We start from the raw sequence: 22,051 nt of genomic DNA on the forward strand, positions 1-22,051 counted from the left end.
ATGAAAGCAATCCTCTGAAACAGGCTGCACTCATTTACTGCCAATCTACAAACTCTGTTAAGACAGAGCTCCCTGTATTTTCTCATTTTTCCTCCATTTGCAATTTCAGGGATGCCCACTGGCAAAACACGAGAAAGTTTACTTTATCTAGTTCACACTCAAACTTTGATTCTGAAATGGAGCAAACACCAAAGCACAATTTTGCTTGAACTTGCAGCAGGGACAGCTCTCTACTTGCCCCCCTTTGCCTGCAACAGGTCATGCTTCAGTGCAGGTGGTTGTGCAGGGGCAGGTGCCCAACACCGTGCCCACCCGCCTCATCCCTGTGCGAGCCTTTATCAGCATCCCTGCGTCACAAACACACAGAGATTTCAATATTTGGTACAAGACTTTATAAACAGCATAGCTACTTGCACCATTTTATTTTACATGTGGTTACAATTAGCTGGAGCAAGTGGTTCTGCTAGAGCCTGAAGGACAGTGGGCATTACTAGAATTTGCATCTGGATTTATGCATGTATACAATTACCTAGAACTGTGTTTCCATGCAGCAAAACTTAGGAGTCTATAGCAGTAGTACACTGCAATTCAGCTTCATCTGGAAACCACGTTTTACTACCTCAAACATGGGACTTTTGAGCAGACACTATCAGAAAAAGATGCAAGAGACAGAAGAATTTATTTGCTTTTTTGTGCCCATTTCAGAGCTCATCATCTTAAGCCCTCTAACAAAACAGCATTAACAACGGCAACAAATTCCTTCTTGTGCCTGAAAATGCACACGTTCACACACAGAGATCCTCTCCAGTTCTCCCCTGCCTACCAAAGGAAGTGCAAAGGAACAAACCTATCCCAACACATGGGCTTCATCTGGCTTCGGTGCTCTGCGAGGCTGAGCAGTGGGGGACAGCTCAGGGAGGCAGAGGAAAGGTTGCCCAAAGTGCTCTTTCTGGCTGACTTCCAGTATATAAATAATTTAATTGGGAACGTTACATTACCATTAGCCACTGTATAGCAACAGTTACCTCAGCTATTTAGCAGCCAGTGAGAGCTTTTTACATTTAAAACATTTTATCATGTACTAGGGTCTGAAAAGAGACCTTACATTGCACAGAAAGGTCCCACCTTGTCACAAAAGTGCAGAACTGATCCCTAGAGAATGGAGCTTAGTTTGGTTTTCTGTGGAGATTCAAGTTAAGCATAACATGCCCAAATTCTGGTGTACCCCAAATGACATATCAAAGGGATTTCTCCCCTTTCACCCCAACCATGGGATGATTTGACTGAAATGCCACATTCAGGTACATCCTGTGGTACATAATGGCCCTGCAGAGTTTTCCCAAGATCTGCTATCTTATGCACTTAAGTAAGGGTCCAGCTTCAAATACAGAGGGTGTAAAGTCTTGCTTTTACATGATTTCGTAGCATGTTGAGGAACAAAGTACTAGTGTTTGGGGCAAGTGATTTACTGACATGGGGTTATCCAGAGGTTTAGTTTGCCATGCATCTCACCCACATGCTTTGTTTCTATCTTTTCATTCTTTCTTTGGAGGCAGCATGCTGCACACCACTGGCAGTCAAAGAGCCTCCCTTTGCACAGCAGCAATTCATTTTTCTCAGCTTCTCTACAGCTAGATATCTGGATCTGCAAAGCCTCTTTAAGACCCTGTCAGAAATATGGAAGCCTCCTTTTTACTACTGCTCAGTTAAACACAGTCTCTGCATTCAGATTACCCAGACTGATCTGTGGATCAATCTCATTCCTTCCCTGTTGATAAAACATCGGGTGTCAGAGTGTTTTAATCCAGCGATCTGGCAGCCACAGTCCCATTCATCTGCATGGATGGAGGCAGCCCCAAACAAGCAGGGTTAAAGTGATGTCTGATCCATCGATGCCTTTACTTTTAGAAGCTAGGTTGTTCCAGTGCCTAAAATCAAGTCCTGTCCTGTACCTCATACCAGATACCCCAACTGGGAGCAGAAGAAGAGTCAACCAATAGATTTGGAGCTGAAGTGAGACCTCCAAAGGGTTTTGTTTTCACAGCAAACCAATCAACTTTAAAGCACTTTGTCCAGTCCTGAATCCTTCTAGGGCTCTGCAAATACTTGACTGCCAGGAGATGGATCTTATAGCAGCGTTCAGGAGGACAGTCAGTTCTGACATTTCCTTGTTTACTCTGACTCACTCTCTCCTGTAGCTTGGAGGCTCGCATCATGATGTCTCCATCCATGGTGAAAACCATCACACATCCTCTGCCTCAATATATGCACAGAGCTTACACCTACTCTCTTGTAAATGCTGGTTGTCAGACAGGGGTGATTTTAAAGAGTTAAAGTCACCCAAAGCAAGTCTTTTGCTCAAGGATGCTACTGGATCACAACCTGCAATAACCAGCAGCTCCAATTATTGCTCTTAACAGTTATTTTTGATCATGCAGAGTCTCCTGTCTCCCACTGCAACTACTCTGCATTTCATGTAAGTCATTGAAAGACTGGAAATTCACAGAACACAACTGCAGGCAGAAATGACTATTTATTTTACAAGGCTATGCTAGCAGTTAGGACAAACTATCACATTAGAAATATGCACTTGCATGCAGTAATGTGAACCATAAAAGAGATTAATTAGTGATTCAAACCTAAAATAGATTAATTAAAGTGCACTATACCAGGCATCATTTGCTCCACAAGCTGCTTGATTTTAATCTGACTCACTCTATAAAAGTGTTTTTCTTTGGGTTTATGGTTTGCCCTTTTGTGTCCTCCTCCAAAAGACACTTTCACAGAACAGCCCGAGAAGCACTGTCTATACCAGCAAGGACCAGGCCCTTTATAACAATATTTATTTAAAAGGGGAGAATAGCTGCATACTGACTGATTTCGAGATGGGCTTTCAAAACACACAGAGGGGATTAGTACTCAGCTCATTTTAACGCCTGAACTCATGTAGCTTCTTCAATTAACCTGCAGAAGTAATTTAATGATGTGTTTGATGAATCCCAAAAGTAAACGGTGGGCACTTGCAGCATCACAGACAAGATTACGGCAACAGAACACGTGCAGGCAGATGCCAGTGGCCAAACCCAAGAGAAAACATCTACTGAGTCCCAAATCCTTTGCCCATTTGGCAGCGATGATTATGATAATATCACAGTAACACCTCAAAGTCCCAGCTGAGATGCAGAGCTGACATGTTAAACAACCATAAAGATACAGAAAAACCAAGATTATCTGGATACCAAGAGCTTGCTGCTCTTTGGAGAGAGGGGATAAATTGGAGGAAACCAGCCGTTTCTTTCAACCTAGGGGCCGATGGTTGGGGAGGTAAAGGACCAAACCTGTTCTGTGGCCTTTAGCCAGGGGGGTTTTGCTCTCAACTTCAGCACAAACTGGAGCAAGGTCCAAGGTGAAAGAGGGAACCTGAACATGAGGGAAAGAGAGAAGTAGCTCTCTGAAGCTGCAGTCTGCAAATCTGGGGATGTAGCACATCTCTCAGATGTGGGGCATGGATACCTTCACATGCTGCTATCACTCTGGGTGCTCTTTTGGCCTGTATCAATTACCTTGGGATGCCCTTTGTTGCCTTGGATGCCCACAGGCCATTGTATGGGTAAAGAGGCAGTGAAATTGTTTCCACACTTTTTATTAGAGAGAGACTTTCTCTGCATTCATCTGCACTTTATAATCTATGGCTCTCTGCCATAGATTTGTGATAAGTGTAGAAGCAGCTCTTCCTTACAGTTTAGCTTCTTTAATGTGAAATAGGGATACAACAGTCCACTTCAGTTCCAAATCCAGCCAGAACATTTTTCTTTCAAAAGCAGTAAAGCAATTTTAAGATATTTCCTTGGGGCAGTAGAAATATGAAATACAGCAGTGTCTAACTTTAAAGTAGACTTTGTTTTATTTTTTTACTGTGAGTGGTGTGACATATACCAGCCACCATTATAGACTAATAAAAGGGAAACTCAATTTTCTGTCACAATGAAGGTGACCAATAAAATTTTAAACATGGACAACACCCATACAATTCTATAAAACCTGGGTGGATTCATAAAGCTCCCTTTAAAAGCTCACAGACCCTCATAGAGAACATTCTATAGGGGTATAAATTATCCAGTTTTACTGTAGAAGGGATACGCTGCACATCATGACATGCTCTTCAATGTTGTCTGAACTACCCCTCTTAAAAGGTTAGGGATTGCTCTTCAGTACCATCTAGGTTGTTTAGCAATAACAACCTGCCTAGCAACACAAAATCCTCAGAGCAGAATGCAACACAACAAGAGAATATGAATAGTTCATTAAATTAAAGCAAATATTACTCGTTATTACACAGAAGCCTGTAGGGCTCAGCTGAAATCATGATCCTCTCTGAAGAGAGAGGATCTCTGCCCTGCAGTCTCAGTAGAAGACACAGATGGAGATGGGGGGAAAACATTGCTCAGAGGCAGAGGCAACATGGCAACTGTTTGCAAATGCCATCAGTCCTGTGCATCCTTTCTGAGATTCATTTCTTGAATGTGAATGGGTGCAAGTCTTAGGAACAAATTAGCTAGAGAAGGAGACCAGGGAAAAGGATGGGCAGAGAAATGGTGAGGCAGGGCAGAGGCAGGGGAGGGTCATACCCACAGGTAGAAAGAGGCTAAATATGCTTGGCATTTGCTTGCCTGCAGTGAGACATAACTGCACCACACAAAGCCCACTAGAAATTAACCTGGCACTAAATAAAAAGGGAGGTGCTACAAAACAGGAGAGGGGTCACTATGGGCTGATACAGCTATAGGAGGACAAGGGGAACCAAACTTTGGATAGCAAAACAGCAAATCAAGTTTCTGAAGAAGCTCTGAAGTGGCATTAAAACTAAAGCAAATATTCAGGAAGAATCCGAGTCCTTTGCCTTGGAAGAGGAGGCAAGGTGGGTAGCTGCATGGCCATATGCAAGGTGCTGCCAGTTCGTAGCAGGCAGGAGGACGTGAAGAGCCATGGGGAGAACCCCAACAGTTAGGGCAGGCGGCTGGGCACAGTTACATGACAGATGCTCACCCTGGAGCACTCTCAGCAGTGTGAGCAGCAGCTCCTGAATCCTATTGAAAGGTATGTCCTAACTGTACCTACATATCAGACCAGCTTTATTGCCAGCATACTTAGAAAAAGAGAGACTAAATGCTTTCAAGCACTGATAAGAGAGGTTTCTGTGAGGCATGCCAAGGAGGCAAAAAAGTACTATGCTTTGCTTCTGTCTGGAAATGTGGAAACACTGTCTAAACCAGAGAAGAAAGGCCTTTGGGAGTATTTGAATTAGAACCCAAGAACCTGATTAAGGAAAACACTTTAACATGTTTAAAAAGCTTTGCTGCATTAAGGCCCAAATCAAGCAAGGTACAGATGTAAGGTAATTTGAGAAAGAGGATTAAAGGGTCAGATTCTTTCATTATTTAGGAAAAAGGAGGTACAGAATTTACCATATTGCAGGGCATGCAGAAGATAGAGGCCATTAACCTGGGCAACCCAAGGATTTCTCTTCAGTTTTCCTTCTCCCTGCTCTGTGGGGTTATTGGGGCTCTCCCACACCAGATGCTTGCAGGTCCACAGCAGGTTATGAGACACATTTGCCTCACAGCAACAGCAGCATTTACTCCAGTGTAAATATTAGAGTATTATGCTATGGTTGTACTGTAATCATCAGAAAACAAAAGTGTTGGTTTTTTACCCACAGTCCACAGCAGTTGGAATTAAAGGAAATACAACTGCAGCAAACAGGAAAATGACTTCACATAACAAAAGCAAGACCATAATTTAGGGTAGTACTTTCTCAAACTTGTGGTCTTTCCAATAGGTAACAACAGTTCTCTTCTGGTGGTGACAAGAATTTGATAGAAAAGAAATCAGTACTTCAGCCATTTTTGGAGCTATTTTTAGTTGGTTTTTGGGGGTTTTTTTAAGGTTAGATGTATCAAACAAATGTCTTTCTAAAAGCCTACGAGACTACACGTGTACACACTGTTTCCCTTCAAGACCAGTCAGTGCAGTCCTTGCTGAGAGCAGCAGCAGTGCAGGTTGTCTGCTTTGCATCTGCCTACATCCTCCAGCCTCAGTGGTGTGCTGCGGGCCGCAGGGATGAGCAGGAGGACAGCAGTGGCACGGGCAAAGCTTCACACAGCAGCATGGCTAGCATTATAGTGCTGTCTGTACTGAGCATTTTTCTGCATTACAGAACAGGACTGGCATTAGCAGTGCTTAAAGGACTCACACAAAGGGTCAAGTCTGGTTCTCAGGACAGCAAAAGGCAGGGACAAGCAGCACTGAACAGGCTTTCAGCAAGCCTTGGTCTGACAGAGGCAGCACTTTCCATTGTTCTCTGCTGATGTGACTGAGATGTTGCTATCTGCATAGTACCATACTTGAGCTCTGATTGACTCACATGCAATTCTTGCAATAATGGAGCAAAACTGCATCATTGACAGGATGCTGATTCATTTGAAATGACAAATGATGGACTGGAGAATAATGAAATCTGGGAAGATCTGAAATTCTTACCTTCTGTGCATCAAGCAATCAAGAACCGTAACTCCTTAATGCTACTCCTACCTACTCTTTTCCTTTAATATCATCTTTTATTGTCAGGGAAGATAAAACTGATATGAATTCAGGGATTTATGCTTTAAGTCACTATTGAAAGATTCATGTTCATTTATTTTATATCTCTAGGCATTGAATTTTCAGCAATACGCCTGGTATTGGATAAAACTAAAAATTAATGATGGAAAAATATTCAAGAACACATGCAAGAGGGTAGCAATTACATCAGAAATAGATTTACAAGAGGAAGGCTTAATCAGAGGAGCAGGGTAGGACACAACATGCATATCCAGAAACCACGTCTCCAAATACGCAAGGATGAAGTAGGCACGTGGTTTGCTGAACCCAGCTCCCCTTGGTACCACTGCAAGCCACAGATGTGAGGTGGCAGGAAGACACTAAAGTTGCCCAACTTAAGGGCTCGTTACTGAGATGGATTATGGTTACAAGAGTCCAGCTCTGTCAGTACAAGCGGCTGCCAGTGTCCAGGTCACTCAAACCAATACATTGCCACAAAACAGTCTCACATACAGGATGCAGTAAGAGGTCAGAAGCAGTAGCAACCATTAGTAAGATATTCTGCTAAAAGAAAAATAAGGAAAAGCCCCTTTTTATAGGTATTTTTACATCATTAGGAGAAAAGGAAAATAAAATACCAAAGTCTGCTGATAATTTAAAAACTGAAGATTAAACATTTGCTTTATTTGTGGCTGTAACATTAGAGTACCATAAAGAAAAATACTGCTGAGAATTCACAATGTCTTCTAAATAGAACAAAAAATAAAAACACAAGCCTGATATAAAGTATTTGCAAGCAAAGAAAAAAAAAAAGATGCAAACCTCCCAAACTGGAAACAACATAGGCCCCCAGGAATCCCCTCCTGAGAAGCTTTATTGGTTATAGCTCTCATGAAGTCCTTACACTTTCCCACTGTACGTATGAATGCAAATAGGTCCAGAGGGTGCATTAACAAAGGACATCATACCAGCCCGAGTGATGCCATTGCCTTACACAGCGCGGATGACGTGTGTGTGCCCTTCCAACTGCCTTCCTTAGGAAGGCTGTTATTGTATGAAAACAAGAATTCTCAGCATGGGCTTCGCAAGCCAGTATCAAGGAGCTACGTCTTTCCTTTACTGCTCAGGACAAAGTCCTCTTGGTAAAGCACAGCTGAAACGGGAGGAAGTTTCAATCAAAGCATGGGAAAGAAGAGCTTTGCTGTGCAAGAGACTGGGATGCATTGAATAGAAAAGGCAGAGGGAATAACGAACAGCTAAACCAGCAGAAACAAGAGGATGAATTCAGCTCCTGCAGACAGTGTTTCACCAGGGAGAAAGCAAAACAGCTTGGTTTTATTTTAACTTATTTGGTCTCCAACCAGAGAACTATAAATCTAAAGCCTTGGCCAACATGAAATAAGTTGGTGTTTCCTAGTTTATTGAGCCTCTCACTAAAAAAAAAAAATGAAAACACCAGGAGAGACCCAGGCACTCAAGCAGAACTCCTCATGATAATGAATATAGTGTTCAGCACAGAGAGTAAGTTGCCAAGGAAGGTTATCAAAACCAATGGATAAAGATAATTTTAAAGACGCATCTGGACACTGTTATGACAAGAGCAGTTTGCAGCACATAGGGATATAGTTTTAATGAAATATTCTTAACAAGAGAAACTTGCTACGCTTAGTCAGTAGAGAAAGGGGCACAATTCCTTATCTTTGCAAGTAATACATCACTGAAGCCAAAAGCTCCCCCCTAGGAAACACTGGGCTAAGGAAGCACTGGCAGAGATTCAGGCAGTGACCGCCTGCTGCTGTTGCAAGAACACCCCTTTGGCATCAGGGAGAGTAAAATATTTTTTCTCTTTATTAGAGAGGTAATTATTCACCTCAGGGGGTCTGTTTCTCTCAGACAAGGCATTAGCACCAACTGAGCAAGACAGGAGGGAGACAGAGTTAAGGGGCACCCATATATTTTCATTCTGACTCCAACTCACACACCAAGGGAAGGGGATTAAGTGGAAAGGAAAAGAGAGATCTTATCAGAAATGAGAGATGAAGGAACCTACTGAACAACAACAAAACATCAATGTGTAACAGCTCTTCCCAATCTCAGGCAGTGTCCAGAAGCCCCAAACCAATGGTCTGGTAGTCAGAAGCCAAGCCATCCCTAGGGTGCTCATGGAAATAAAAAAATATCTGGTTTTATCCAAATGCAGGAGGAGATAAATCTTGAAGTTACACTACATAATGCATTCAGAGCGCTCAAGTGTTATGGGCCAGCTCTTCCACTGGTTTTGTCTCACCTAAGCAAGAGCTGCAGCTTCCATAGGTGAAGGTCAGACCAAAACCACTGCTCAGAGCACAGATGCTGTGATCCAGGTCTGAATTTCACAGGTGGGGAGGGGAGGGCAAGGTGGGGCAAAGCCCCACTGACTACTCAGCCCCTTCAGGAGGGTATGTAAAGGGTTTCAGCTTTCCCCAAGGGATCTTGTACCGCTTATGGGGTGCCTCTGTCAAATTTAGCAGAACCTGTCTCTCTTCCAGTACCACAAGTACCCACAGCTTAAGACTTTGGGCATGGTGGAGATGGCCTCAAATCTATCAGGCAGCTTAAGCCTCCTCCTACGCTTCTCTTTTTTTTTGTTCCTTAAATGAGCACTTGGGAAATCATTGTTGTTGGCTGAATACCATTATAAATCACATATTACCATTTTTCACAGAGAACCACTATAAATCAAACCCCTCTTTCAGAGGCAAAGAGCAGAGCAGCACTCCAAACCACACAAAAAGACCGTAGATTCCAATATACCTATGAACTTCAGAAGAAAATATATGTTCACCAGGAACATTTTTCACTCGGGGCAGTGAGAAATCCATACGCCTTTTCCATGGGTGTCCCAGGGAACAGGACATGTGAGTACAGCAGCCGGACTATTCTTTGGGGGAAATTCTAGAGGACATTTCTCATTAAAGAGACGTTCCTGTAAATAAAGGAGACTACTGTATATCATCTCCCACCCAAAGCAGACGCTTTAACGCAAGCTCGAGAGGCAGGACTGCTCAGTCTCAGAATGTGAGTTAAGTCCTGGGAAGGGATCTGGAAAATGCCACCGCTGACAGCTGAGAGGAGTGAGGGGAGGCAGAGGAAACTGATTTTTAAACCACAGAAACAGCAGACTACATGTAGACTACATCATGCTGTGGCAGAAGAAAGCAAGGGGCATTGGTGTTCAATCTTCATCATTGTTAAATACCGGTTTATCTCTCAAAAGTGTGCCTGCCCTAAGCAGAGCTTAGCTCAACTTCTACAGTCAGCGGCACACACAAAAGTTTGGAGTCACTTACAGGGCGCTCATAGTCCTATTTATTGAACATTTATTCAAGGTAACAATCTTTTCTCTCCACTTCAGGGCACCATTCCCCTTCCACAGACAGAGATCTTCTAGCTGGAAGGTGACCTCAGTAGGCTCAGCTGGAGTTAGCCAGTCTTAAAAAGAGAACATTATCTTATTAAAATCACCAGAAGTTTATCCCTGTGGCTTTCAATAATCAGTCCAGAAGACACTTTAGGCCCTAATGCTACCCTTCTTAATCCCGTTGAGCAGCATTCTTCCTTTGCAAGTGAAATCCTTCTTCCACACAGGAGCAGCAGGGCCAGAGATGAATCCCCCCCACCTTCAGCCACCTAAATGAAAGGCATTTAGTTTAAAATGGCAATCTGAGCTCCTGCTCCAGTCAGGCACTGCAGAGAGAGAAATCTTACATACATGGGTTTATAAAAGACAACGAATCCCGCTAAGGAAAATACCTCTTTTTGCCATTGCTTACAGAAGATCCTAGCAGCTTATCACTGCAGTACTGTAACACATAGTAAAACACAAAAAAATACATTTCCACATCTACTGAAGTTCAACACACACTCAGTTACTTTGTTAATCTGAAGTCCTAAAAACAAAAATGTAAATCACTTCAGCAGCACACCCCTCCCAGTTTATTCCAGAAGAACAGTCTGTACAAATCTAATTACATAATTTACAAGTTTTACAGCAAAGCCCTGAGTCGTTTGTAAAACAAATTCAGACCAGTGTCATCAAGAAAGTTGCAGAAGTTTTTAAATAAGGAGAACATAATCACAGTATCGGGGAACAAATTTCTTGTTTGACTTACAAACCAGACTCTTTTTCATGAACTTCCATAAGGTGACCAGCAGAAACAGTTTGACCTCAAAAACTGAAGTTTCCCATGCAGATGTAAGTTAATAAAAAAAAAAAGTCATCAAAAGAAGCACTGAGAACAGACATCCACAAAGCATTAGCAGCAGTATAAAAACCACATGTTTTTTTGCCAAGCAAAAATATGATATATGAGTGACACAACAGCAATGCACACAAAAGGAGAAAGCCTGGAGAATCCTGATACTACATTTCAAGCTGAGGCTGTTCCACGCATGTCAGGTCTGTGCAGAGACAGATGACCATTTTAAAGAAAGTGAGGCTCTCCAGTTTCCCAATATTTCCTCTAGCAACTCCATAAGCAGGGTTACTCAACCCTTTGCTTTATTTCGTTCACACACAGGAGTCTAGAAAATACTATTCTAATAAGAATTAGATTTCTGTCTGCAGCTGGGGCAGGAAGGGAGGAAACTTCACTCTTAGATGCTCCAATTGCCCGAAGATTTAATAGCTTCCATTTGCAACATGATGACTGCATAAGTTAAAAAAGAATGAAAAAAAAAAAAGAATTTGAGTAGTATCAAAGGTTTCAGATTGGGAATTTAAATACATGGTTACTGTGGGTGTTCCCTTTCCTAAGAGGAGATTTACATATCTGAAGTTTAGCATGTCTCCAAAACGTTTGCTTGTCTAAGAACACAGGATTACCAGAACAGCCTGTGGTGTGCCCCTACAGCAGTTAAGACATTCCTCTGCAGCAGTGAGCTAGGCTCAGCCTAGCTTCTGCCTGGCCAGCCTAGGTCCAAAAAAAAAAAAAACCACCACCCTACAAACCCCCTTCTAGGTAAGTTGTGCTTTGCCTTCCTGCTCAGCTCCAGACTGTCTCAGCTACACTGCCTTCAGCATCTGAACCAGTAACCTTTTTTTCCACTGCTTTCTATTTATGTTGTCATACTTATGTTATCCGTCTAAAATTAAACATGCGCTACTTATTTTCTGCAGTACCTACAGCATTACTCAGGAGTTATTACAAGTAGAAGAGAAAAAAATTATGCCTAAGTTAACCTATGTAGAAAGCTTGGGTATGGCCTCCTGTTTATTCACTCTCACTAGGAACTAACTAAAAACTGCAGTGAAAGAAATTTAAAATGCCTAACATGAGTAATTTTAGGGAACGCACTGCCATCAGGTATTTTGCAGGTTTGGGTTTTGAAGTTTAAAACAACAATAAGCATGGAGTAGCATTAAAGTATTTCCAAACTAGCAACACGAGATAAAGTCTAACTGAAATATGTTAGGAATAACACTCAGTTTTTGCTTAATTGCTCAATGCATCAGCTTCTTGATTAGTTGCCTGCAGGCGCCCTACCAGTGCCAGTACATAACCTCAAATATTAAGGTATCAAAACTCATTCAGACTCAGTTCTTCACCCAGTCTGGATCCCATCTGTGGGCTCCAGATGTCAGCACTGCCCCCTGTCCAAGATATGCCTCCCCACCGCATGCCATCAGTCCCATCGGGCTGGAAACCCCCTTGCCTCAAGTGGGCATCCACACTGCTCTATGGGACAAATCCGGATATTTCTGTTTAATGCCATGTGTAAGTCAAAGTTTTTTTCTATTTCTATTGACTCACAGTCGGTTTTGTTCCCCTTATAGTCAGAAGTCAGAGTTTTTAGATACAGTCTTGTTTATTAGGATTCCTGTGGGTAGGTTTGCGGTAAATACGTATTCTTGTAGATACTCAGCCATTCCGGTGATATTACATTGGAGTAGCCCCAGCCTGCTCATGGTCTAACCACCCTTCCACAATTAGAAGTAAGGTTTTAACAAATGAAAAGGAAGAAGAGGCTATGTCCTTTCTTTTTAAAGGCACTAAGAATGGGCAGGCATTAAAAATAACTACATAACACAAAAATTTCTAGCAGAAATAGTTCTCTTACAAAGGTAGTGGATGCATACCTGACAGCAAGCAAGTCATATTCTCAAAACTGCTAAATAACTGCACTTTTCCCCCTTGTAAGTGTGTGATTACCAACTGTTACAGATCTTACAGCACCCACCCAGTTAAACTAAAACATAAGTACACGACTGCTACAGAACAATAACCAGCGCGGGTTGGGTACAATTACAGGGCATTTCCTAAGAGCACAGTTCACCTCAGGATAGAGTGTTCAACCCAGCCCTACATCGTGCTTAAGCCTTTTGAGACAGACAAGGGAAAATTTCATCTCAGAAGAGCAGAGACTCTCTGCAGTCTTAATAGAAGGTTACACGGAGATAATCATGTACTGGAGATATCCCACATTGACTTAGTGCAATATCATGGCAAGGACTCCCAGTCCATCCGAGCTGTGAAGATTTTAGAGTTGTGTACTCCCAGATGGTTCACAAATACCTGTCCTGAATTTTTTCAGATCAGTGGAAGAGGCTAGACTTGTTGTTCTCAGCTGCTTTTCCTACCCTCCCACAGTACTCCGCCTGTGTTCCACGTCCTTAGTGTATTTAGCACTAACAAAGTCATTCAGATGCTCTTCTGTTCAGCAGATAGAACAAGTTTTCTATCTGACTTCAGCGATTATTACCTTGCCTTCCAGGGATGTCATATCATCTGCATTCCCCAGGGAACAGAGGACTTATTAGGTACCTAATCCACTCTTGCAGAAAGAAGTGTTGCAAATACCTTCACTCATTGCAAAAATTTAGTATGTAGCGGTTAATTTAATACACAGTATAGTAACTGCTCAGAAACAGTTCCCCAGCCCCACCTCTCCCACTGCTAGGAGCATTCCACAGAAGCAGAAGCCCTACTCCTGACAGAGCTGCAACAGGAGGCAAGGGTCAATAAACCTCAGTCAGGGATTTCTTATAAAATAATAGGCATAAAACAACTTAGCTTTGGCTGGTAAGACCTTGCTACAAGATCATACAAAAATAACTAAGATATTGCTTCAAAACCACCGTTCTGAAGATTTAAACAGAACTGTTCTTCTGCACATAGACATCTAGGAACAGATTAATTAGAAGTAAAATCTAATCCAAAACAACTTTAAAACTGCTGTTTTGAAGCAAATGTAACAAAAAGTTCCCACTTTTGATTGAGAGCCAGATGAATGTGAAATAAAATATTTGTGTTGAAAGCTTTGGGAACAGTATTGCAACAGAAATAAAAATATTTAAATTTTATATTACAAACATCCTAATTCTGGGGATGAAAAGGAGAAAGAAAGTAATTTGCAAAGAACGCCAAAACTGATGACTGAAACCTCCATTGCAAACAGTCATAAAACTCCAACATGTACTTGGCCACAAATGCCCAGCCATGCTCATTTCTATTTGTCAAATATAGTCTGGATTTAACTGTGGTTCTCAAGTTTCTGCCAAGGTTTATACAAAACCTGAACCTCAAATGTAATGAAAGAAGGTTGAAAGAAGAGATCTGGCAACAACCTTTCAGGTTTTATTCAAGTAGGGCTTTAATTATGGAGGAAAGTGGACCTGGACGTCTGTCAGCACTTTAATATAGCATCTTCAAGTGTGACCACATTGTTTAACTCTTTCAAATAAAATTGAAATGTTTATTTTGTAATATCACTAAAGATTTAAACAGAATTGTTTTTTCTGGACATAGATATCAAGGAACAGATTAATTAGAAATAAGATCTAATCCAAAACAACTCAAGATCAATCCCCTTTTGAAATTTTGGCTGCTTCTAAACAGAGAGAGAAATTGAGATCTTCCTTTAACAGTTCTTCTCTCTTCCCAAGTGCCCTTCTCCCTTCTGTCCCTGTTGACCTTTCTGAGGTCCCACTATTTAGAAACTCGCCCTTTTTAAGCACTTTGAGTTAGTATCTTTCAGATATTTGGAACAAATGTAGTAGAACATTTCTACTTGAGCTGGAGTCGCTGGCTTAACGTTGCACATGCCAAACTTGCCAAAGACTCTATGGAGGTTAGGAGAAAGCCTTCACTCCCTGAATGCAGGAGAAAATTATGTGTGCGTGGAAGATTAGCAGAGGAAGAAATAGAGCCCATAGCTAATACCGTTCCTTTTCCCCATACTGAAACACAAAAATTATTAGCTACTGTAACCTGGAAAACAAGCAGCTACAAATTTCACTAAATTTCTTGCTTAGAGAAGAGCTTGGGTGAGCAGGAGAACTCTTCCTCTTGGCTAAATGTTTCATCACAGTGGTGACATCTTGAGCCACCTCACCAGTGCCTGCTCTTGGTGTCTTGACAGACTTGGGTGGTTTTCTAATGAATCTAATCTAGGCTTTTTTCTCCCAAATCATATGCCTTCCTGAAGACATTTCCATGTACCTTTGGTAGCCACCCTCTTAAGTATCCTCCTATTCTTTCAGCTCTTCTGGCTTTATGACTGGCATATCTTCAGTCCTATACATGTTCTTCCCATCTCCCAAGGAATTGGTGAGCAGCCCTATGTCTGAGGAGAGCTCTGCCTTCATTATTTCATTTTTAATTGCTTCTTTTCTATAAAATTAATACCTTGTTCTTCTCTGATACGTTCTCCTCCTCCCTCAGGGGGAAAAAGAAAATTTGAAGGTGAATCCCCAGTGGAACTAATTTTCATCACCCTTAGTACTTCTATAATTAATTGCAGCTCTCACTCCATTGCTCTAATGAGAGGGGCGAGAGCTCTTTTGCCAGTGGATGGGTTAGGAGATCCTCAGGTTTCCTGATAATAGACTTTATTAGCAGAACTGTGCAAATGAGGAATGGAGTCCCTCTTGCTCATCTAATAATGCCCAGGACATTCAAATTAGTTTCTTTTGCCCTCCAGTGCTTGCTCCCGTAGGTTTTGGATAAAGTCATCCTTGCAAGGTTGGATAGTACTGACCATCCCTGAGCTGTGCAATCACACACCCTCTCTCTGCTTCTGGAAAAATGGCCATAGTCCTCTGAGCATGGCCCAGACCATAGACTGGATGCAGAAGAAACAGCAGTGCCACAGAACACTTCTTTCTCTTCACAGAGCTGAGATCCTTCACACCCCACAGTTGTCCTGCTGCCTGGTCCCCCACTTTCCTCCCACCACATAGGAGCTGTGATTATGGAAAATGAGGGGGGAAGAGCCCGTTTTCACCACCTGGGAGGCTCAAATCATACTGTTTCCATGGTTATTTCTCGCCATAATTTCTGTATGGAATATGTTGTGTTTTCTCTCATTGACACCTCAAGGGGACACTCCAGCCAGTAATGTTCCCTCCAAAAGTCAATTATCAAAGTCAGTTACACAAAGCCTCACCTGGTTTTTCTTTGTAAAACAAATCATATTCTTGACTAGATCAACAAATCTAAGGGATGCTGTTCTTCATTCATCTAAGATTCAGTACACTGTTATGAACTAAGAAGCAAACTTGGAGACACATTCATGGCATTGCACTGCTGGTGTCATCAGGCTCCAAACTAGGCCTTCAAATGAGATAAACTGTTGTCATGACACTCAAAACAACTAGACCCACTATTTCATTGTCAGCCTGTGCTAATTTTTCCAAATAATCAACACTTTTTTCCATTAAAAATGCTGAAACAGGCAACCACTGCACGAAGATCTTGTTCAGCTGTTGGACAAGCCTAGGACATGGGTGATTTCAGAGGAGTAGATTAGGAGCATGGGTACTTTGTGGTTAATGGGAAGATGCAACTGCCCTAAGTATTTTCTCCACCCCAAGCTCCAGAAAACAACTACTGGTCACATCCACCAACTAGAGCACATCAACACAGGACTGCTCTTTTGAAGAAGAGCAGGAGAGCACAACATCAGAGAATCCACAGCAGATTCTTCTCAAATATGAAATCAGAGAAATTGAGGACAAAGTTTTCATTTTTATGCAGTCATGTCCAACCATGACCATATTTCTTGTCATATGTCTCACTTTAAGCAGATTGCATTTGTAATCTGCTCAGGTTGGTGCTTTTCTGGAGCAATGCAGACTGACCTCCAAGTGCCATTCTGGGGAACATGCAAAGGTGCGTGATCAATGACGCTTCAGTACAGTTTATTGTCTTAAGTTCTATCCGGTGCATATGCTTCAAAGATACAACATATAAACAGTTGTACCCGACACCTGTCTTTTGTAAAACCTTTGTTCCTTTATTAACTTCACAGACTATCACTAAGTGGTCTTTACAACACTAGTGTCAGGGAAGAAAAGTGACTCTTAGAGACAATATCTCAGTGGAAAAGTCAAAAGCTCTGTTACGAGCAAAAAGAAAATAAGTACCCAAACTGGGATTAAAAATCCTGAGGCTCCTGCCCTCTAATGGATGATATGCATCTGGATATGATTTACTAGAAACATTTCATAAAATATCACAGAACATCGTGTTACTTTGAGTTGTATGCATTACTCATCACGTGTGTTTCAGTCTATGACAAATAATTTCAGTTTCCACTGCACAAAGTCTATAAATATGTGATATGGGTTGTTATTATAACCAGAAGATAACATTGTCTACATGCTTGCTTCCTTCTTGGGGAAAAAAAAAAATGAAGTCCCTACATTCAGCACTGTCTCCAGCCTGATCTCTACTGTAGCCATCAAACCTGCAGACTGACTTTGGCACCACATTGCGCTGATCAGTGCTTTATTTTTAATGCATCAGTATGTTGCACTTGAAACATATTTTCAAGCAGTTCAAGAGACTAACATCTGCATTAAAAGTAATCACAGGCAGCATTTTACACTGATTGATGAAATCGCAAGATCATTTTATGTTCTTCACTTAAGTATCTGAAAGTCTCCGAAACCATATCTTGCATCATGAAATGCACTTCGAATCACTACCTATCTGTAAAAATCACTAGGAAAATGTTAATGCATCTGCTCTCAGAGGACGGAAAAAAAACACACTAAAATGTTCGCTCTGCTCTAAATAATTAAGCGTAACCAGCAGAATTGAGAGACTGGCAGTGCAGATGTTTCTCAGCACTGTTAGTGCAGCCAATGGGCTGCAGATTTCCCAGGTCTCCTGGTTCTTCAGCTGCTTTCAGCAGCTTCACATTCACATTCCATTAATGGGGGACAGTTAATTCTGTCAACTGCGCTGCTTTGAAAATCACTGCAAACAAAAAAACAACTTCTAACTGAATGTCTTTCCCTGTGTGAATATGGCAACTTTTCCCAGTGACAGAAATTCTGCACTGAGTAATGGCAAGGCTTGCTTTGCTGAAACCTCCTGCAAACCCACACAGCAAAGCCAAAGCCTGATGTTAGGAACAGTCATATCTTTGCTGAAATCGCTACAATTGAACAGGAGAACAAAATAAGGTGGAATTTGATTAGATACACACACATTTTTCTTTTTACTTGGACAAATCCTGCCTAAATTTATATCAGCACAACCCAGCAACTGCAACAACAGAAGTCTATGACTCTGCTGACATATGTACTGAGATTTATGCATAAAGCGATCCATAACTGAACAGGCTTATCACCTCAGAAGCACAGAAATAACATACAGAAGATCTACAATATACGTACATCCCAATTTGTTTTCTGAGCAGACACATATTCTCTACGGGATAACCCAGTCCCGCAATTGAATTATTTTAAAAACACATGCAAGGCACATTTAGGAGGACTTCAACTCCCTGTTCCTTAATAAGGGTCATATCACTTTCTCAACCGGAGTATAGTATGCACGGACGCTTCTAGAATTTTACCATTAAATTACTTGCACCATGCCTAATGACTCCACATAAAAGCCATTGCTAGAGACTACAAAAAAAAAATCTCTGTAGTACTCACAGGCCAGGAAGTATTCCAGATTCATGATTATTCTGCTGCAGCAATGTCAAAGCCGTTGACTACTGTGCACCACACTCTCCTGGGATGAATCCTGTCTAGGAAAGGCAAGCCCTTGTCACCAATCTTGTTGGCTTTACTTCATTAATCTGAAAAAACAGGTTCTGTGGCAGCATGCAATCCTTATCTGTGTGGACTCTTAAGGGTAAAGAGCCATTCCCTTCTTGCAACATAGCTGGATATCTGTCTAGAAGTGTAAACCAACTTCAGGGACCCAGTAAGAGCTTGTAGGAGGAACCCAGAGTCTCTCAGAGCTTGCTAGAGTGACAGCAGATTTTCCTCTTCCTCAGTGGCTGGCTGTTCTGCATCTACTTCTATTGCAAAACACTGGGAAGGAGAGGACTAGACCAGACCCCAGCTTCAGACCCCCTCAGTGCAGCCAAGATGAATTCTACAACTGATTTTAAACCAAAGAACACCAATTCCTCTGTCTCAGTAACACAGAGGCACAGATATTTTCAGTTTAAGTAGTGAGGTCTTCTAAAGTTCATGCTTAAATACAAAAGGATCAGAACAAAGATGATACCAACAGATTATGGTATATAAACACTGAATTCTTCAATTGTATCTTGTTAAGCACAACCCTGGGTAGAGTTACATAAACTGTGTTTACCAAATTAACATGGCACAAGTCAAAGTGACCATTTGTCAGTCCTAAGGCAGAGTGGTAAATATAACTGTTGCATCAGCAAATCTGAGGCAGCAAGAACCTCAGTTTGATTGGGAAGACAATTTTTTTTCCTCTGGCTGAGAAAGCATTATTCTGGATATCTGCCCTGCCTTGAAGGGCAGCTCTTAATCCATTTAAAAGCAACATTAGAAAGATAGAGGGGAAAAGTTGTACAGAAAAGTCACAATGAGATGCACTTGTCTCAGGGCTTAGCCAAGGCCCTTCTAAGAAGGCAAGCAGACTACCAGAACAAGCATCCTGAATGATTTTGCCCTGAAGTCCCCAGAACCCTCTTCTCCCAGTAGGTATAGGTGAATAGGAAAGTGGTATACGTTGTACGATGTGCTTCCCACTTCCACGTAACCTTGGCTGATACCTTAAGGAGAGAGGACACAGGACCCTGGAAAGGGGACCCTGACTTACAGGGCCACCTCCTCACATCATCTACCCTTTGCAAGTCTTCCAGCTAATTTAATTATGACCCTCAATGCAAGTCTCAGGGCAGAAGCCACAAACCACACGGAGGGGGAATGAACTGACAGCAGTTTTATAGTTAAGGCCACTCCTAAAAAAATACCCACAAAAAATAAAAGAAGTGGTAATGAAAGAAAGAAGTTTGGTCAACATGCCCTTGTTGCAAGTAATCCATGCTCCGGAATGTCCTATAATATTGTTTAGATTCCCAGACATGCCTGCAACCAGAAACAGCCATGAACCATCCTCCCTGGGGTCATGACATATCTCCTGATGTTCCAGAGATAAAGTGGGACCAAAGATGGGAAAATAGAATTAGTACCAAAAGCCACCCCCCTAGATCATTTGTTTTTCCACAAGTATGTTAAGTACATAAAATAGGAAGCTCTTCAAGAAAAATGCATCTTTTTCTCTCTATGCTTAATGCAGAAACACAAAACAAGTTTTTGCTGAAATGAGACACATACTGTCACTCACCCATAACTCAGTTTGATTTAAATTATACCCATAAAAGCAGCATGGCTGTTTAGTGCCAAGAATCATGTTTCAGTCTTGGGGTGTTTTCTTCCATGGACTAACACACTTCCTTGCGTTTTGAGAAGTAAAATAGAATTATTGTGATGTTGGGAAATACATTTAGAAAATATTTCTTGGAACTCCTCAGTAACGATACAGGAGCTGAAATGTCAACCATTTACAACAGCTCAGAAAATAACCTTTGGCATCTGGTCCGTAGAATTCACAGCAGAGAAACAGCGCTGAAGGAGTGTTGTTAATTACCAAAAACTTGAGCACAGCCCAGCCTGGACCAAGAGTACCTACTCCTCTGAGGGAAATAGTTGAAGGTAAGAGGCTTCAAGGCAAAAAAGCATCCACTGTGACTGAGTCAGTTCTGAAAACTCCCTGCTTTTCTCAATCCTCAGCTCTTTTCCACGAAGACAGTGCCTTGACAGAAGGCAGTCATTTCTGGCATCAGCTATGAATGAACTAGCTCGTTATCAGCAATTTTACAACTTCCTGTGCAAGGAACAAAGTGTCCCAAAAAAGAATTGCTGCGCTTGTTCTCTCTCCTCAAAACTACCACATGGGCTTATCCAGCACAGCAAAAATAGATGTTAGCAGCTTTAGTTTGGACAAAAAAAAAAAAAAAAAAAAATCAGGAGGCAGTAGGGGTGAGAACTAAAACAGCAGAGGTGAAAACAGCCCCCAGTCCAAGAAGGGGGATGAGGAGCTCCCTTCTCACCTGCTGAGAGCATCTTCAGCAGAGCCAGAGGGGCCTGATGTTAGACCAGTCCCACAGCAACTGAACTCTGGGGGCTTCAACAGAAGTAGGAAATAAAGGTAACAGCAGATACCACACCATTTCTTAGCTTGGGCACCATTATTTCCTGGGAGCAACTGCATTAATTGTGTGTAAACCAAAACATCCGAGTGAAATCTCAGTCTGGTTTTAGGAGCAGGGCATGGGGGTAGGAGACCACAGGAGATGGATACTGCTCAGTGATAAAGCATGATTCTGTAAGCATGACTCAGGCTACAACTGCTGAGGTTTTACTGTAAGCAAGGCAACAGAAATATCCAGCTATTCTGTGACCTGTGAATATTGCACAAGAGAAAAGCCTTCATGTGCCCAGCCTGCTCTGCTGGGAACTGCAACAGACTTCCCACTAAGACAGATATTTCACCCTTGAAAACAATGACCCCACCTCACCTACATCCTAAAACAGATTCATCTTTGTCTTGATATACATCTCACATGAAGTTCACATAAGGAAGATTTCCTGAGCTGGAGTCACTGCAAAGGTGGAGTTAATAAGCTTTTTTTTTTTTATGGTCCTCACTATTGGTTCAAGGTAGAAGTTAACTCTATAAGATGTCCATCTTAACATCAAGAGGAGAGCACAGAAACAGAAGAAGAGAGATCTCTAAAGATATCATGTTGCAGGAGTCCCGCATTAAAACACATTATCTGAAGTGAGATCTGGCTGGTAGAGACCAACTGGTCTCAAAATGCTGACAGCTAATCACTTTTACCAAGGCTGTTTTACAGCTAGAGAGACTGATGAACAGATGGCTAAAGTGCAGTGCAGCAGACCTGCAGTCAAGCAAGACACAGTAGTTTTTGGCCTCAGTGTGATCCTCTGCACATGGAGAAAGTTGTCCTTTGTTCCAGCACACTTTCATAGTGAGACAAGACTGATGTCAAAGCAGCAAACCAGCCATTTTTGTCTAAACTCAGGAATCCCTTAAAAATCCAAATCCATGTTTTCTTCACCAAAAAAAAGCCATCTATGGGGTTCAGCAATAGCACATATAGA

At 41.8% G+C, this 22,051-nt stretch overlaps 1 long non-coding RNA gene across 1 annotated transcript in view; it reads right to left on the minus strand.

Annotated features, from left to right (window-relative positions):
• LOC141928154 (uncharacterized) overlaps positions 1-18,589 on the minus strand; it is a 70,617-nt gene extending 52,028 nt beyond the window's left edge. The window contains exon 1 of the long non-coding RNA XR_012624679.1: positions 18,533-18,589. This is a non-coding gene — a long non-coding RNA (uncharacterized LOC141928154). The remainder of the gene's footprint in view (positions 1-18,532) is intronic.
• Positions 18,590-22,051: the final 3,462 nt, after the last annotated feature.

The sequence above is a fragment of the Strix aluco genome, chromosome 11 (genome assembly GCF_031877795.1).
Source record: "Strix aluco isolate bStrAlu1 chromosome 11, bStrAlu1.hap1, whole genome shotgun sequence".
NCBI lineage: Eukaryota > Metazoa > Chordata > Aves > Strigiformes > Strigidae > Strix > Strix aluco.